Genomic DNA, 18,740 nt, shown 5'->3' with positions numbered 1-18,740 from the left:
TGAAACAGAGTTTGTGAGGTGAAATAAAGAGATTGGAAGGCTTTGAGCGAACACGCCGGAGACCTGCGGGGTGGCTAGCACTCATTTTCAGCCTCCAGACAGCTGCACATCTCCGCATGTCTCAACGTGCCTGAAAAGTCTGTTTCGACAGCGTCACCGTGATCTAGAGATGAAACATCTTGGACCTCATGTAATCAACATCTTTTCTCTTTATTAAACTTGCACACACACCCATGGATGCATGGGTAACACCCATCTAAAGTCTGATCTACACGTGAAGGATGTCACCATGGCAACTGTATCAGCATCTATATCTAACGAGATAAAGGACACAGACACAAACTAACCAGGAAGTGAGAAAGCGAGAGGTTTGGTTTAGCACGGCAGTCTTTTATAAGTGCCATGGAGAACAGGAAGAAATAAGTGGAGGTTTTTCTGGACAGGCGGCTAGAACAAACGCAATAAATGGCCATTGTTTGACTGTTTCAGAGCGGCTTATCTGGTATATGTGAAACACTCAACAAATCAATCCATTATCATTTTTCATATATTAACAAATATATGATGACTATTAATGTACATATTTTTTTGTACAGTATATATAATCGCAAACATTTCTCCCCAAAATCTTCTTAGACCAAATGATTTAAGCTCTGCCAATTTTTGTTTTTAGGGCCACGTGCAAACATTTTTTGAAATGAAAACAACAGAACATATTTTTGCACAGTTTTGGTAATAAGCAAAGAAATAAATATATAATGTCAAAATCAATGATTGCTATAAATGAAGCTTAATATTTACAGAATACAAAGAGTACAGCAAAGCAAAATAAATGCCGCACATCTGTTGGGATCAAAAGTTCTTGAGTCAATATTTATAGCAATGCTTTTTTGTGTAATGACTTTTGATCTATTACTTGGTAGCATTATTTCATTTGTGTTTGCCAATTATTATTTTTTTAACTATATTTATTTGCAAAAAAAAAACATATATTAACGTTTTATTAGTTCCATTAGTTTTATTTTGCAGTCTTTTTTTTATATATTGCAATTGGTTAGATTCCATTTCCATCTGATTGACAAATAACACGTAACACTTCAACGTTGTTTTCCACGAAAAAAGCAGCTATACAAGTAAACCTGACTGAAAGCCTCAGGGCATGAAGACACTCCGTCAGGACTGCTCGCTGTTTTTATTCTTGTTATCAGAGTTGTGAGAATCTGTTCTTTAAAGGAGTGAAGGTGCCCACCCCAACACTCTGTTTGTCTAATGGCTTCCTGCGTCGTGCTAATCAAACGTACGCCTGACGGATTCGCAGAAACGCCTGCGTCTTATTTCCTTTACTCATAATGCCGGAGAGACTCCCACAATCTGTGCAGAACAAGGACGGCCGAGTGCTTCAACAGAGTGGAAATTCAGCACGTTCAGCAAATAAAAGTTGACAGAGTGGCTCTGGATTTGCTACGGGCAAACGCCGTCCGATTGAGCTGCTCTCAGATCAGTTTCCTTGAGCTAAAGTCAGGACACAGCGTTCATGCAGCTCTCAATGAAAAAGGATTACGCACTTCATGTACAAGTTTTTGACCAAATCGTGAAGTCTTTTCCCTGTGGCTCTTATCACATCAGGTCAGCTGTATTTTAAGGATGTCCCGGACATCTTTAGGTCAACATTGCTAGCACGACACAAAAGGCGGTGTATTTATCTTCTGCAGGTCCTGAGCCGTGAAAAATGCTGAAACACGGTCAGAAAATGGCACCCGGGGTCCCGGGACGGCCCGGTGAACAGGTGGCAGTCAATCCATCACTATAATCCTGTTCATGGATCTTCGTAACGGCTGACACGTTCAGTACTATAAAGAAGAGCACACTCTCTTCGCCACATACTGTGGTATTAATAAAGAGTCAAATGTGCAAAATACATTACTATTTATGTTATTTATATGGTACTTGAGAAGGACTTTTCTCCACCTGATAAGGCAGAGAAAATTATACACCGCAGATGTTCTCGCACTTGTATGACACACAGCAGGATGTTTCGCGGGGGACGCCAATTAGCCGAACAGTCCGAGCCAGATACAGTCATAAGAAAAAGGTGTGAATGTAGATAGATGTAAACTGCGAAACATCAAGCGGCTGCTGTCAACCTGTCGAATGAAAATCATCAATGCCAGAGCGCATTAAAACAGAGGCTAATAAACATCCACCCAGCAACATTCAAAAAGGACAAGCGGCTAACCTAAACACTTAACTAAGCGACACCATGACAACATCCTAGAATACCATTGCATTGTGGTGGCGAGTTGTGCATTAGCAAACAGAATTCGGTTTCTTCAGAAAATGTTCGCAAACTAAAATGAAAAGTCTTCCTTTTCACCCCCAACTCAGTTTTGTTTAACTGTCGGTTTGCTGTTCGTATTAATTAAAGCGGCCGTAACACACGCAGTTTCTTCCAATCTCATATTAATCTTGAGTACCTATAGAGTAGTATTGCATACTTTGTATCTTCGAAGAGTTTTTAGTTTGATCACATTTATAAAAGATAGATACATCTGTACGATTTTTTCCGAAATCATACGGCACGTGCGGGGGTGAGGGGTAGGCTGAACTAAAGCACGTGTGCACCCATTGTCAACAAAACACGGACATCAGTTTCACTCACCGCATGCGATTCATGTCTGGAACCTTTTAGCGCTGGGACGGCTCCATATATCAGTTTCAAACGATCTCCAAATCTGGCGTTATATTCACAGTTTATATAACATTCATCACCCAAATGCAGTGAACAAACAAACACCTGATCTTAGCGACCGAATGCTCTCTCTCTCCTGCACACAAGTGAAAGTGACATCTTCGCATGCTCCTTCTCCTGCTCTCCTTCCACTGCTCTGGCCGTGCCGCGTGCTTTTCCGGGAGAATTGTCCAATAAGGGACTAAGAAAAATTTGTTACGAAACAGTTTTATATGTTCGAAAAAACTTTACGAAATCGGCCGAAAAATACACCCTACTCAATTTTTGACAAGTTGACTGTGTTAAACATGAGAAGACAGCACGTTTAAGATTGTAAAGATGTCAGAATGCATGAAACGTCGTTGCACTGCCACTTTAAATAAATAAAAATATGATGAAAGACGTTTCATGTATATACTAATTAAATTTTTCTAATGTAAACAAACTCCATGTCTCATTGATGTAAACAGACATGAGAGTGAGAAAGCGCACACAAACACACACACAGAGTACACAAATACAAACAAAGAAATATATAACCAAAAAGCGCACACACACAAAGTGCTCATGCACACGTACACACAAACACACAGAAAGTACAAAGGGAGAGAGAGAGGCTGTGTACAAATACCCCCACCTGCAGTCTTTGCACTTGACCACTTGACTACTTTCATGACGTATTTCCTGTTTTTGGCCCAAGTGTTCTCGTGGACATGTACACCCCTTTGAGCATGTAGTATTTTCTGACCTGATGGGACACACTTAGCAAGTGCAAACATATAACGTTTATTAATGTGGTGTTGATAATTATGTGATCAATAGCAGTTTTACAAAATACATAACTCTGGACTTTTCACCAATAAAATGTGTAACACCTCGTTTTACTACGAAACTATATGTGATATCTAATTACATTGTCAAGTCACATTTATTCGTCTTGTATCAAAGCAGCTGTACATAAGAAACAAAAACAAAAGAAAAACACATGTTAGCCAAACACAGAATAAATAAAGATATAACCTTAATAGCAACATCTAGAGAGACCCCGGCAAAAAGTCTCAAGATATATCCAGAACGTGATGCATGATGGGATACACTCAGCCCTGAATCCTGCCTGGAAGCGGTATTCACGATAGGGTGGGTTTAGGGCACGCCATTTTTTTATCATGCCAATAAAGCTTCTTTGACTCATGAATCTTGAGAGAGAGCGAGAGAGAGAGAGAGAGAGAGAGAGAGAGAGGGCATACAAACACACTCACACACAGATGAAGCACCGACACACACAGAGAAAGTACACGTACACACAGATAGAGAATGCACAAAATCAAAAATGAAGCGCACACACACACACAAACACAGAGAGAAGCACTGACACAAACAGAAAAGGCACAAATACACACACAAGAACATAGAAAGTGCACACACAGAGACTGAGGCATCTCCACTGGTCACCTGCATCTATACACACATTTAAGGTGAGTATATCACGATGACCGATGATGATGTCAACTATATTTCAAGTGTATGATTAGCCGGAGAGAGAAGAAATGACGCGGCAGCTCACAGTGGAAATGTAATGCAGAACCTGACCCAACGGACAACGTAACTGAATCATGACTGACCCCTACAGGTCACACAGGAACTACAAGAGCAACTGCAGCATCTTTTTTTCTTTGCTGTAACAACAAACTGACAAAGACTTAACAAACATACAAATCAGATGAACTGGATGCCTAATTCTTAATATGTGCTCACATAGACTGAGATATAACACTAGAGTGACTAGAGTGAATTTTACAACTATAAATGCAGGATCTGACAAGGCAACAATGATTTCACACGCTTGCACAGACCATGTGTCAGAACCAAAGATGCAAAAAAGAAACTCTTTCACTCCAGACAGAAACCTTTTCATTTTTAATAAAACCCACTACCAGCCGGCCGCTAAAAGCTTCTTTTGTCCACAAAACTTAAGCATTTATGTCTGGTGCACATCGAACACCGATTCAAAGATCAAAAACTCTTGCTTTCAATTCCAGCATTCTATATGTTCTGTCAGGTGGGTGAAATGTGCCAGGCCAGGGGCTGTTTGACATTTCTTTGACATTTCATGCATTTTTACTCGGTTTTTTTTTGTGCGTGTGTGTGGGGGGTTTGAAACCACACAATTTTTGCTTTTCACAAATGAGAACTTAAGAAATCCTTGCCAACTCATGAAAAAAACCTTTACAGCACTCGGCCGCCGTGTCGGAAAAACACAAAACGACAATCTCACATTGAGCTAGTGTCTTCGTCACAACGGACAAGATTATTCCGGTCAAGCAAGCTTCAAACAACACAGCAACTTTTAAATAAAAAAACACAGTAACGAAGGTGTTGACGTCTTAAAAATGAAGTCTCAGAATCGGCTTGTGTTTTCCTCACATCTCCAGCTGAACATTTGGAGATTGTCGTTTTCAGGTACACAACATTTAAATATTACACTGAAACTGTGCATGATTGTGTTGGCTGAACATTGTGTCTAGTATTTTACATGCATTCTCTATTGTATCCTACAAAGGTTACAAGCATCCCAAATATGTTTAGGTCACAAGAAAACGGATGTTCTGTCTATCACGGGCAGCTTTCAAGAGAATGAAACATAAAGAGGACGGAACATATGGTGCCATTATGAACGGGAGTGTTGTGAATAAATAATGGACACGTTAACCTGGAAAACGTAAATCTGGGCAGCAGATCTTGTTTTCAAAGAATAGAGAAACAGTTCACCATGTCTATTTCCAGTCTGTATTTACATTCAACAAATATATAATGCACTGTAAAATTTCCAGAATATAACAAAGAACTAAAATTAGGCAAAAACTTGAAGTTAAAAAAACATTTGGATACATGAATGCTACATTACATTCCTTTTCCCATCCAGTCACCTTCAGTCGTGGCAGGCAAGTATGTGATGGTACGTCATAAATCGTTGGACAGCGACCACCTTCGTGACAATAGATTGGTCGAAAATATAGACTCAATTTGTACTCCCATACCCAAACACCAATTTTAAACTCGTCTCATATGACTTTCTTTCACAATTGCCTCGTCCGCTGCCATCCAGCACAGGAAAGTTTAATTGTTTCTTTGTGGCTCTTATGTCGGTCTGACTGTGCAGAAAAGCCTTGTGAGAAGCATCCGAATGACGAAGAAATCAATAGCCCCTTCACGGGCGCAGCGCAGGAGACCGCCATCATCCCGTACATGCTACTCATTTCCAGCCTGCCGTGTATCTGTCAGCTTCCGGGCGGAGATCAGGAATTTCTTTCCGATGAGACAATTTTCCTCCGTATGTATGTTTGCTTCTCGATCTGCTGAGTGCTTGTTTCAGATCACGGAGGGAAATTGTGAATTTAATCTGCTGCTCTGTCATTATTTGTAGTTGGTTTTCAGAATGTGGCAACAGTTTGTGCAATCCTCTGCAAAACAGAGAGAACTCAAACAGAATGTGAAAGTTGACTTTTGTATACTAAATAGCATTAATTTACTTTGTCGAGATGATGCGGTTAACGGTTGCTATGCAGTTGCTAGGGTATTCTAAGTGTTTTAGCACGTTGGTTGCTAGGGAGTTGCTTGTCCACCTAAAATTGAAGAGCTTCTTTGGGATTCAATTCATCAACGCTGAATGCTCAACAATTCAGAATACAAAGTATTTTTTTAAAAGATATCGTCTATAAGACTATATAGTTGATGCAGACAGAAAACACTGAATTGAAAAACGTCTTAAAAGCACTGACAGGGTCAAGTATGATGAAATGCTAGCAGCTCATCGCTTTTGAAGCAGTCAACGTGAACCTGAGGGTGAAGTTCACACCCAAGGGTCCAACCCAGTCAAATTGCGAATTTACATGAGTTGGTTGTGAACGTGTGATCTGAGTATCTTGAGAGACAAAGGGCCAACGTTTAAATCAGAACACACATGAAGAGATCCTGTTTAGACAGCATCTACATACTAGACAATGCTTACAAACTGAAAAAATATGTACAATACATGCTTTGAAATTAACCACCGAACCAAAGACCAATGGTAACGTCAAGGTACTTCTTTTACATTTTTGTGTAGTATTGGTCGAGTCAAATCACTTTTGTTTTGTTCATATTTTTTCTGAAGAATAACGTTATAAAAAATAAAATAATAATTGTCATGGGTTAATTTCAATGAATAATCCACTATTTTGTAGAGGGGAAACCTTCTGAACGTTATAAACATGTATAATCGATCAATTTGCAACCATATTTACATCCTTGTATGTCTGGGATTGAATCATATAGGAATGTAAAATTATAGGTGGTAGTAGAAAAGTTTGTTAAGAATCAGAATTTGAAGGAGTATGGAGATATCTTTAGAATATTTTGAGTTACAGGCACACAAACATTGAAAAAAATGCTTTTGTTAACTGTCACCAATGGCATGTAATGCAACAAAGACTGCTAAAGTCAACAGATTCGACTAACAGATATACCAATCTCTGTGTAAAAACACATCAATGATGTTGTAGTCATTCTGAAGTCATTTAACCCTTTGTAATTTGGCTCCAAATCTCTGATGAGCATTACCGAATAGTGGATCACTCAATAATTCATCCAAGACATTAAATATTTCATCTTACTTATGCATTCATGAACTTCTTTCACCAGGAACAAATATGATAGAAATCACAATTTTTAGCCAGGGACTTCCAGTTGAGTTGACACAGAAGGACCCAGATACATATCATGGTTTTGTGTAATAATAAAATAAATTATGCAATAAAGTAGATTTAGCTCAGGTCAAGATTGTTAGCATCGTTCAGACCATGACATCCCCGCTCAGGGATAAATCCATTAAGTGGGGCGGCATTATAAATAAACTAGAGGATGAGCAATGTTCCTGGAGTGATATCCATCACTGCTGTGTGCTAGCGTGGTCCACACCGTGACTCATTGTTGTAGCGAGAGCAGCGGTATCGGTGTCCCCACAGTCACGGGTCAAACGACACCCGCAGACAGCCAGGTTACACGTCATTCAGTTATTCACACGCTCGCACAGTTGAGCTCTCACCGTAGCGGGAAATGAGCCAGTCAATGAAACAACGGCCGGCCTGACGGCAGGAGCTCAACACTTTCGTATTTACACCACGATAAAGAGTCCAAGGTTCTTATGGGAGACACGGATTACGTCATGTGGAAAGATGAGGTGACCTCTTCAGTGCGTTCCAAATGGCATATCGCCCTCCAAAGTCAACCGATTGCTAAAAAAGTTTTGTTTTTAATAAATAATCTTTTGCTAAACACTTTGCCAATAAGGCACAATTATTTTTATTACTTTTAAAATAAAAAACAGTTTTAAAATATTTAAACAGTTTTAACGTTATACAGTATTTGTAAAAATAATGTCATCATTCTAGTCAAAGTTCTTACTTGAAGCCATTTGAACCCGTTATATTTTACTTCCCCGCATGTGCAGTTAGCACAACAGAGTTAGCATAGAATATATTTGAGCATTATTATTATAAAACAAATCAGAGTAGCACACTTATTCAGCATGAAAAACATCTCCAAAACATAAAACAACCAGACAGCCCGATAGCAACAACAGCTTAACGTGAACAAAACAACAACATGAACTTGCTAATGCAGCTCACTTTCGCTAGCTACTCCAACAAGTTATTTCCCAACAAAGTAACATTCGGTAAACTTCATTAACAAATCAAATTGTACATTAATGAAACACTAAAACGCAAGCAAGAGAAAATCCAAGATGGCTGACCTGTGTCTGCTGGTTGGGCGTGGCTTCCTGTGCCAGAGGAGAGGTGTGGCAGGAAGTCAGTCCTAGTGCTTTTACTGATCACCTTATCTTGGAAAACAAGAGAAATAATTCCAAATAATAAGACATTGATTTCCAACATAAATGTGTTTACCTCTTCATCTGAAATCCTTCTTATTTTGTTAAAATGAATACAAATATTGTTACCCTTAAATATTTCCTTAACTGCCTATATTTCATATAACTACATATCTGTTTTTAATACAACATAATTTGATTTATATGTACGGCATCATGGGTCTTTTCCCGACTTCCCAGGATTCGAGCTCAAAACTTGTGTTTGCAGCTGAATCATTTTTCCAGAGACAGATTCGCCCTTGCAAGGACAGTCCTGACTTGGGGGAAACTTTAAAAAGCTAATTATCTGCAAACTCCATGACGAATTGCTCAGATAACCTTATCCCTGGTGTGGGGAAAAAAGAAAAATAAGGCCATCAGCAGTTCTTAAAAAGGACTGCCGCTTCCTTTCTGGGTGAGGAAGCCTAGCGCACTTCGGGGCCGGAGCGGAGGCAACCGCGAGCCATCCGTTATGTTTTATGTCAACCTAGCAATTAGGAGAGATAATGTGCCTAACCAATGTTATCATCACCTGAGCTTTTGAGAACAGGGAACGGAGGTAAATGGTCGACAGTATAAAGGAGGGCTAGAAGCCAAGGGCTGGAGGAACTTGTAATTTGGACATTATCCTCATGAATAGCTTTCTTTTTATAGTGTTTCACAGCATCAGTAAACATCGCTTCTGAGAGTCTGCCCTGACATCACTTTCCTCACAAGAACATGTTGTATTTAAACATATAAAACACCAAAGATAATAGCACATGTACTGTATTTCGGTGCTTTATGTGAATAACAGCGATACATATGCTTCCCTGATAGCACACATACATCTTGGAGATGTCTATTTGATGTCTGCAAGACGTATTTATTTTAATTGACAGATTTATGGCACTTGCAACCGTCCGGAAATCCATGAAAAATGTCCCATCATGAAACAAAAAACAATTTCTTGTTGCCCAATGTCGCAATATAAATGGATTTTCGTAACTGCAGATTACAGATTCTTTATTGGCGTAGCAGCCACGTGTAGTCGGTTGACTGAGAGCAAATAGTGTATTAGTAAGCAAACATCTCAAATACGATATTGAATAATAATCTTCGCAGATGGAATATAATTTAGCTTCGTTTTTATTGATTGAAATAGAAACACGACTGCAATCTGAACAAATTGGGGACGGAAACGCAGGCTTTGCCCTCCGGCTGCGGCGACTTCAATTACAATCGTCTGTGTGTTTGCACTTACTCTCTCACTCGCTTTCCACAAATCAATTTGTCATATGCAGGAACACGTGTGAGAGGCAATTTATTGCGTGAGTTAGCCGTCCCCTATTTTGCCTGTTGACATTTGAGCTCTGAGATGTGTGAGTGTAACGGTCAATTAATGATAAAAAATTACAGTATATTCCAACAGGTGAAGTTCTTCATTCGTAATCGCTTGAGGTGGTTGACGTGAAACCTAACAATTCGGAAGAATATATTGCAGCATCTGTCTCAGGAGAGACACACAAGATGTTTTTGAGCAAACATTTCTATTTAATCTCATTCCTGTCGAGGAAAAATGATCCTGATAGCACACATACAACCGAACAACGTCTATTTATATCTGCAAGACATCTGCAATACATAGTTTTCTCATCTGCAATACTTCTCTGAGACGTCTGCTGTCAGATGTCATGTAGAAACCAAGAAGACGTCTGTTAGATGTTTCTGATTCAGAATGGATGTAAAACTGCTCTTTTTAAGATGTTTAGCAGATGTTTTTACACTGCAGATGTTGTCCAGATCTCCAGCTCTTTAGTAGACGTCTTACAGACGTACCTGTGCAAAAAAATAACATATTTGATTCTTACTTGAAGTGATGCTTTTTATTCTCAAACAAAATGACTCTGAAAATCTCAGGCTTAGATGTAAACGTGTGCCTTTCTGAATCATTAAATCTTTTAAAGACACGTTGTGGAGTTAATGGAGAACTTGGCTGCCCTCTCGTGCGGGGAACACAGCGCAGTGACGTGCAATGTCTTTTTGTTTTTACAGCAGAACAAACCCCATCAAGCGTTGGAGCAGAGCTCCTCCAGCCCCCCGTAAGCAGGGGGTCGACAGATGGAAGGTAATAGAATTTCCAAACTTTCCATTTAGAGGATTAAAATGCAGCATCGCCCGCGACCCCTATCACATTGAGACAGGAGCCGGGCGGAGGCCGGGAACATATGCCTGCTGTGGACAGCACAGCCAGAGGGACCGACAACACGCGCCCTTCAGCCGACTGACCCCGGACATTCTCTGGCACGACTCGAACGCTCTTTCTCTGCAAGCTGTTCACATTTCTGCCTGTTGGAAGAAGAATCCAGATCCTGAAAACACTTATTTGGTTGTGATTGGATTCAAGCTCATGTAACAGTTCGTACCTATTTTACGGCTTACAAATTGTTCCTTTTACATTTATTTGTTTAGCACTTTTATGCAAAGTGGCCGTACTACATCCACCATGTTTTGTGGTTATGTGACCCCGAATGCTCTTTGATCTATGACGTATTAACATCAACTTGATGTTAAAACATAATTTATTCACGAGGAATTAATTCATCTGTACTTACGTTTAAAAAACGGACACCCGCTTTGAAGTTTTCCCTTTTTTTATTTGGAAATGTGACCGTTAGCTCCCATTGCATCATGGGATAGAGAAGTGTCCATCTAATGCTTACTCACAAATCTTTCCGGATGCAGTAGACCATCCAGTATTTTTCAACTACTTTTTTCTGCATAAAGAGGTGTCGGACGTACTACTTGTGCCTCATACTCGCTTACTGTATAGTATGGATGTAGGCGATTTCAGACGCCATGCTGGATTTGATGGTGATCCATACAATTAGGGAACCAGGGGTTCTTGGACACCCAAATGTTGCACGGAATTTCATTTCTTGATATTGTAACCATTCATTTTGCCAAGTGTTTACCACTCAAGCGGGCGCGTTGCGGCATGTTCACGTGGGAAAGTGACGACACGTAGATACCCTCTATTGGTTTTAATAATACTTTTTTTGTCACATCATACAAATACATACAAATTAGGGAATTCATAAAATTACCATTTTGTCAAACATCTAAACAGCAAATGTTGGATAATTCGTATTAATTCGTATCATCCCATCTTTGCGTTTTCGTACGATCTGCATTAGCTCCATGGGTTGATACTTGATTTTTTATCATATTTGTATATTTATTTTTGTTGGGTTAATTGATTTGTATAACATAAGCAAAAATGGATTGGATTGATTCTTGAATTGGATTGGTTTATTCTTAATTGTTCATCGACATATTTTAAATTGAAAGAAATAGGGAAAAACAAAGTCAAAGTCGACTTGCTCTTTGTCATCAATTTCATTGGATAAATATTTGCAAAACCTGAATGGTGACCAATAGTATCTGTCTGACAACGTTACGTTATGTCACACTAGTCCATTATTGTATTCCTTTTATCCAAAGTGATGTAAAATGTAAATTAAGTTTTACTACTATCTACTGTATGTTCCCTTCAAAATCAAACCCCTGACCTTTGCGCTGCTAACACGATCCAACTGATCTCCAGTAACGCTACATCTCTAAAGAAGCCAAGGATTCACACATAATCCTTATCATATTATTGCTAAATGGAGAATTATGTCTGAGCATCGTGGTTGGTGTTAATTATCTGTCCAGCAAGTCCATTTATAAGGGCGGTGAGACCTTAAACAGTCCATGTGCCGTCTGCTGACTGCAGGCAGTGAGGAATTTACGAGCCACCTTACAAAGTAAAGGGTTGAAATGAGATTAAACAAAGGAAAGAGGTTGTGCTGCTTTTCTTATAAATGAACAAATAACCAAAAACTGAAAACACCTGAATGAGTTTCTTTCTTCTGCAGAACACAAAAGAAGATATTCTGAAGACCACTGATAACCAAACAACATTGACCCCCATTGACTTCCATTGTATGACATAAAACCACAGAGACATTTCTCAAAATATCTTCTTGCGTGTTCCACAAAAGAGACCGGTTTCCAACCACGTGAATAGATGATGACAGAATTAAAATTTTGGATGAACTATCCTTTTAATTTTAAGAAAATCCTTACCAAGTTTTATCCCCTCAGGGATTATATTCACCGTCCGAAGCTGTCCTCAAAGCGCGTGCACGACACAACCGAAACGCACCGGTTCCAATCAACGCAGCCGTCCACACCTTTAAGTTAATTTGAAGGGAAAAACGCGTAGAAAACGCGAGGCGGCAGATGTCAAAGAAAGGCGAGAGCCAATATTCCCCGTACAGAGTGAAAGATTTGTTCGAACAGCACCTAATACAATTTCTCGCCACCCCCTCCAGCTCCGCGGCACCTTACAGGAGAAATATGTTTACTTGTTTTAATTTCTTTTTCGTGTAATGTTGACCCCGAGGGCTGCAAATATTTCCCCTGCTCTCGCCCGCGCGACATGGTGATTAAATTCAATTTTATTCAAATGAAATCTCCCTCTTCATGCTGGCAAAGACAAACACGCGCATGCATGGATAATTACAGGCGGGAAGCCGCGCGTCCTCGCTTTACTCTAATTACATTCCTGTGAGAAATAACCGCCGAAGAAATCGTGTCAAAGTCGAAGGTTTCCTCCGTAATAACCGCGTGTGTGATTGGTTATGATTACGCCGTAATCTTCGTGTCAAGCAGACAGAGACCTCAGAGCCCCGTCTGGAGAACAAACTGAAGCACGTGCGAAGCCTGACAGAAATGTTTAATTCTTTATTTATTATATGTAATTATGATCTGAATCATACAAAAAAAATGATATGCAAGTTGAAAAACGTGTCCTGGCTATTATCCTTACCATCGCTGGCACAAAATCAGACTTTACAAATGACGAGCTCTTTTCCAAAACGATATAAATCCATTTTAATAGTGTCATGAAAATTCAATTTTTTACCTAGAAACATACATTTTGTTAATATTCAATTTATCCTGTTAAAATGGTCTGTTGGCTCAGTCTGAACATGTTAAACAATGATTGTTAAATGATTCAAAAAAAATTGTCGATTTTATTTTAATTTTTTTTAAATCGCTACAAATACATCATTTTTTTTCTAAAAAATGTTGGTTTATTTCTTTTTAAAAAGAAACAATCATAAGAACATGCAACATATGACATCAGGGACTCATACTATACATTAAAATTAAATCAAATAAATGCAAATGCATGAAATAAATAACAGCCAAATAAAATAAATAGCAACAGACTAAATAGTAAAATAAAATAAATATTTTCAATTTCGTGTTTCAATATTTTCTACCACATACGACAAATTATTTAAAAATAATACACTAACGAGCGAATTCTGATTGGTCGAGAGGACTTATCGCATTTAGGCTAAAAACAGGTTCGGCACTTAATAGCGTTTTGTAAAGAAACTGTATCTTGCAGTACATTTTAAACAAGGAAATATAGCGATTTGGCATGATACATTGATGGAGCAGTGAATAGGTTTAGTACACAACAAACAAATTTATTAAATTTGGCGTTTAATGCGTTTTGGAAAAGAGCTCTTAAAATATATGAGTACGATCTTACTTATCTCATAAAATAGTTATGAATTATGAAAATATCAAAAAAAAAAGTGTATCGATCTGTCTGTCCATTCATTTGTTATGGTTAAGGCCCCGTATTCACTGACTCATGGAGTCATTTAAAAGCTGTCCTGATGCATCATGGGTCATTCTTCTTTCATTTGCTTTCTGTGTCTCAGTTGAAAGTTAATCCTGTGTATGCAAGAACAATTCCAGCTAATCTCTTCTCTGCATTAGACTGAAAAAACTCAATTAAACCAATGTTGACGTCGCAAAGTTTGTCTTTTTCTCAACTTTCTCTTATTTTGAGGTCATCGCCTGAAACAGAACCTCTAGGGATTTGTTTGATTCAATAAACAACCAATAAATAATAATATTAATATTGATATAATAAACAATCCTAATCATTCTGTAAATATAATTTATAAAATATTTAATAGTATAATACATTGAATAATATTCTTGTAATATTGCCTAATAAAATCGAAAGACTAGTGATCACGTTTTATTTTTTACAGTAATTTTCAACCCAGCGTTGGGTCAAAAAGAGACAAACCCAACTCTGTTGGGTTAAATTTATCCAGAAAATGTTGATGTTTGACCCAACAATGGGTAAAACAACCCAGCATAAGTTAATGTACAAGCCAATGGGTTGGCCTTGTCCCTCTTCGACCAACACTGGGCTGAAAATGACTGTAAAAAATAAAACCGTGCGCTTTTTTTACACATTGAAATATTTATAGAATGAATAAGACTATTTCCGGACATGGATTAGCATAATCAGGACTAGGCTTTGGCTAAATTTGGATATTTAAATTGTGTTAAAAAACATACTTTACAAAACAATATACCTGGAGTGCTTCTTGAGACTGATGTATTTTAAGACATGTTAGAACGAATTGTTTTCAATCAAGACGCCACTAACATTTAAGTTTAACTTGTCTGGGAAACTAAATGAGTCTTTGTTTGTCAAAATTGCTAATTATTTTTTATCACCAATACCCTCTAAAAATGCTGCTTTGTTAGGGTTTTTTTTATATTTCTGGGTTAATTTAGGTTATTTTATTCCTTTTGGACCCAACCATGGGTTGGTTACTTAAAAAAACTAAGTTACCCGGCTGCCTCAACATTTTAAGTTAATTCAACTTATTAACATATTACATAACAATTTAGCATCAAATTCAGGTAATAACTTTTTTATGTTAAATGAACATATTTTTAAGGCAGCAGTGTAACTGGGCAACTAAGTTGAAACAGCAAATACATTTTTACATAGGAGGATGGACAGACAGGTGTGTTTGATTGGAAAGAAGGAGGATTCGAGAGAAGAAATTAGCAGTTAGCTAAAACATTATTTACTCTAAAGCTATTAAGACCCTTCCGTGTGTGTGTTCGTATGTGTGGTGAGGCTGCAGACGCTGATAAATAGAGGCAAGCTCAGAGTAAAAGATCCCTCATCCACTTCTGGACTAATGGAGCGTTTAGGACTTTTCGGAGGAGAGAAGCGATTTGTCTGTCGCCTTTGACTGGACAAAGATGCACTTCATTAAGATGCCAGTAACTCAGCACACTGTTTTCATTAAACATCACAGGACGATTTATCTCACACACACACACACACACACACTTCAGTCAAGATGTCTTTCAGCCAAACAGACATAAATCACTCACATGAATGTATATGTGTGGTACAGTGATCATATCAAATACGGTACATTAACACCTATAATATTACTTTTGAGTAGATCATAGTCCATGTCCAAAATAAAATGATCAGCCATCACGTCGACATTCTGAGTAATGTCACTTGGCCAACTAAACTGTGCTTTAATATTTCATTGGCCTGATATGTAATATCAAAGCATTTTAATATCTGTAATTGTAAATCTGGCAGGATCCCACTGCCCTTTTCTAGACGTAAAGAAACACTGTTGGAATATCAATGGAGAGAGAGAGAGAGAGAGAGAGATGCAGGGAGAGAGGGGTCAGAGGGATACTGTCACATGCTTCTCCGTTTGCCTGGCAGAATTTGTCTAAGGTGGCGCATGTCTGGTGGCTGTAATTAGGGGGGTCCACACTCACATCAAACGGGTCTGCTGCGGCGACGGGGTCACCCGGGGTCACGTAGAACCCGCTCTCAACACGACGGCCCTGTTTCATCCGCTGACTTCAAAACAACTTCCACCGGCATCAAAGATGAAGAGCCACATTCACATCACGTATCAGAGCAATGCTGAAGAGAGAGAGATTTTCATGTTGTCTTATTTTCTTGAATCCATTTTTGTTTTTGCTGGACAGCTAGACAAACAGACAAATGAAATGGGACAGATTGACAGCCCATCAGACAGATGGATGGATATACAGACAGAGAGGCGAACACGTAGATAAACGGATATATAGAAAGACAGTGCCAGATAAATAAACAGAAGCAGACCAACCAACCAGAAGAAAGATAAACAGATAGACAGACAGGCACAAAACAGATAGAAAGAAAAATAGACAGGCAGACAGATAGACAGGTCATCAGATAGACAGAAAGACAGACAGACAGACCATCAGATAGATAGACAGCCCATCAGATAGATAGACAGACAGATAGACAGAAAAACAGACAGGGAGACAGATAGACAGGTCATCAGATAGACAGACAATCAGATAGACAGACAGGCCATCAAATAGACAGAAAAACAGACAGACAGACAGATAGACAGGTCATAAGATAGATAGACAGACAGATAGACAGAATAAAAGACAGGCAGACAGATAGACAGACAGATAGACAGGCCATCAGATAGATAGACAGACAGAAAAACAGACAGACAGACAGATAGAAAGACAGATAGACATACCATCAGATAGTCAGAAAAACAGACAGACAGACAGATAGACAGGCCATCAGATAGATAGACAGATAGATAGACAGAAAAACAGACATAGAGACAGACAGATAGAAAGACAGATAGACAGACCATCAGATAGACAGACATTCAGATAGATAGATAGACAGACAGACCGACCGACCATCAGATAGATAGACCGAAAGATAGACAGAAAAACAGACAGACAGACAGATAGACAGGCCATCAGATAGACAGACATATAGACTGACATTCAGATAGATAGATAGACAGACAGACCGACCGACCATCAGATAGATAGACCGACAGATAGACAGAAAAACAGACAGGCAGACAGGCCATCAGATAGATAGACAGATAAATAGACAGGCCATCAGATAGATAGACACACAGATAGATAGGCAGGCAGATAGACAGACAATCAGACAGGCAGGCAAGCAGTCAGAGCATCAGATAGATGGATAGACAGACATACAATCAGAATGATAGACAGGCAGACAATCGGATAGACGTATGGTTTAAGTAAAATCTGATATAAAAGATAATGTAAGATTGCCTTTCTGAGGATCTGAATGAGTAGATTAAAGATCATAAAGATCATCTCTCCAACACATCATTATGCAAAGCAAACCACTGTCAGAAGATGCTCCTTATTTCTGTGATGGGGCCTTTTTTTTCTTGCAATTGTATGTTTAAAACTTCTGAGAGAGAGAGAGAGAGAGAGAGAGAGAGAGAGAGATAATGAAGATGCACAGCAGTTAATGAATGCAGATGTCATTTCACATTTCTCCATTTCTGTCCCCAGATGCAGCTGTGTCTCAAAATATCTCCCGTTTTCTCCCACACGATGAGTCGTAATGAGGAGCTTTACCTTCCACACGTATCTGCTACAGTCTGTCTAATGATCCGTGACATTATGGATATACAGCGGCCCAAAAGTTAAGCCACACTTCAATGTTGTTGCATTATAACAATATCACGCAAGTGACATTTATTTTAAAATGCAGTGAAGCATTTTAAGCAAATCAGAAATGGTGTTCAAAATGAAGACAATAACATTAGAAATGTCACCTTTTAGTAATAAACTAAAACAAGTTTGAGTTGAGGCACTATAATTATTAACTGAATATAACAAAAAGCTAAAATCTAAATAAATTGAACTGAAATTGCACTAAAAATAAAAAAATACAAATGCAATGCTGGTTAACAAAATTTCTAAAAATATTAATAATAAACAAATCAATAATCAATTAACATAAAAACAAAAAATACACTATAATTATTAACTGAATATAACAAAAATATAAAATCTAAATAAATTGAACTGAAATTGCACTAAAAATAAAAAAATACAAATGCAATGCTGGTTAACAAAATTTCTAAAAATATTAATAATAAACAAATCAATAATCAATTAACATAAAAACAAAAAATATAAAAACTGAAGGCTAGTTCAAAACGGTAATAAAACTACAATAAAACAAAAATATAACTTGCATACTACATTTATAAATTGTATAGCTTAAATTAACTGATTTGGATGTTTCCGTTTTGTCATTCTGGATAAAAGTGTGTATCAAATGCATTATGGGATATAGATGACATCCTAGATTATCCCAAATACAAGGATTGCCAAAATAATTGCACAATATTTTCAGCC

At 38.2% G+C, this 18,740-nt stretch overlaps 1 long non-coding RNA gene across 1 annotated transcript; it reads right to left on the bottom strand.

Moving 5' to 3' along the window:
* Nucleotides 1-5,501: 5,501 nt before the first annotated feature.
* On the bottom strand, nucleotides 5,502-13,340 carry LOC130429424 (uncharacterized). Its single transcript, XR_008907602.1, has 3 exons — nucleotides 12,744-13,340; nucleotides 8,520-10,451; nucleotides 5,502-6,189 (listed from the first exon to the last, which is right to left on the bottom strand). It is a non-coding gene; the product is annotated as an uncharacterized LOC130429424 (long non-coding RNA).
* Nucleotides 13,341-18,740: the final 5,400 nt, after the last annotated feature.

The sequence above is a fragment of the Triplophysa dalaica genome, chromosome 10 (assembly GCF_015846415.1).
Source record: "Triplophysa dalaica isolate WHDGS20190420 chromosome 10, ASM1584641v1, whole genome shotgun sequence".
NCBI classification, from domain to species: Eukaryota; Metazoa; Chordata; class Actinopteri; order Cypriniformes; family Nemacheilidae; genus Triplophysa; species Triplophysa dalaica.
This window is presented reverse-complemented; position numbering and strand designations above follow the sequence as displayed.